General features: G+C 35.1%; 1 protein-coding gene across 6 annotated transcripts in view; it reads left to right on the top strand.

Annotated features, from left to right (window-relative positions):
• The window catches only part of LOC106880011 (sodium channel modifier 1), a 42,405-nt gene that overhangs the window by 21,615 nt on the left and 19,411 nt on the right, over window positions 1–1,379 (top strand). The window contains exon 1 of one of the 6 annotated variants that reach the window (XM_052971494.1): window positions 1,003–1,082. The exons of the other annotated variants lie outside the window; for them this stretch is intronic. The gene's annotated coding sequence lies outside the window, so the exon portion shown is untranslated. Of the gene's footprint in view, window positions 1–1,002; window positions 1,083–1,379 lie in introns of those variants that run through there. 6 annotated transcript variants of the gene reach the window in all.

The raw sequence follows: 1,379 nt of genomic DNA, 5'->3' as shown, positions 1-1,379 counted from the left end.
TATATATATATATATATATATATATATAGAGAGAGAGAGAGAGAGAGAGAGAGAGAGAGAGAGAGTTCAGGAGGTTGGTTCATAAATACTTTTTAAACTTCCTTTTGAAAGTAAAGAACTTCAGAAAGCCATATAAAGCTCAAGAACGCTAGTCATTGATGTTCGTCATTTTTATCCCCTAAAGTGGAATATTTCGAGATGACAGCTGAACTTCACTAGGACAGTAGCTGATCTTAGAATTAGTCACTGAAGGAGCAAATGTATAACAGTCATCGTCTATCGATGGAGAGAGAGAGAGAGTTCAATAAAGTACTCCTTCCAGGGGTATGTATTTAGCTAGTGTGTTTAAATTACTTTACGAAGAGCTGCTGTCATCCATCGTGATGCACGCTTTCCTGCCCGAAGATAAATACAAGACGAGACTTAATGACTGACTGATATTTGGAGCTTGTCAGACGCTCGTATCTCCCCACTGAATGTATAATAAAATTAGAACATTCACCTTCCAGTTTCTACAGAGAGTTAGTGTATGGAATCACACTGCGCTTTATTTCAGATTTTTTGTTGAGAATGATAGACTATATATATATATATATATATATATATATATATATATATATAGAGAGAGAGAGAGAGAGAGAGAGAGTTTAATAAACACAATATCTATATTAGTAGATTGCATAATGATTGCAGCATAGTACACTGAATGTTATAAAAGCAAGTTCGATTACTGTACTATCCGAGCATGAAACTTCCAGTAGCTCACCTAATCCTGCGGTTATTTAACGATATGTATCTCTTACTGGATACACTGAACCTGAAAGATTGCTTAGAGATACATGGCATGTTATATAAATCCGCTAAATTATTGTATCTCTAAAGCATGAAACTATCAGTAGCTCTTTTGTAAATTGTGTTTATCAAATGATATTTATCTCTCAATTGGTGGAGTACATTTTTTTTTTGTTGATCCTACCAGTAACGAACAGTACGGTCACTTGCTAGAGCGGCCATAGGCCGACGGGTTTTTGAGTCTGAAGAAACGCTGTAATGCTGAGCGCTTTATTGACGTGAAACCGAAGGTAACCCCTATAGAACGGCCATATCTATCTTTATTTATATTCTCTACTGCTCTATAACTTTTCTTTCGGATTTATGATTTTCTGACAATATATATATATATATATATATATATATATATATATACACACAAACATACATATATATATTATTGTATGTGTGTGTGTAAAACTTCCACTGGTGTGGAAGTGATAAGCAGTACTGCTAGTGTGGGATAAGCCATACTAGCATGGCATTGTGATGAGATGGGAACAGGTCGATGTAATCTGTCTCTTGTCTCAGTGATGAACAGCTGTAAC

The sequence above is a fragment of the Octopus bimaculoides genome, chromosome 11 (genome assembly GCF_001194135.2).
Source record: "Octopus bimaculoides isolate UCB-OBI-ISO-001 chromosome 11, ASM119413v2, whole genome shotgun sequence".
NCBI classification, from domain to species: domain Eukaryota; kingdom Metazoa; phylum Mollusca; class Cephalopoda; order Octopoda; family Octopodidae; genus Octopus; species Octopus bimaculoides.
Note: the sequence above shows the minus strand (reverse complement) of the source record. Positions and strands in the feature narration are given on the sequence as shown.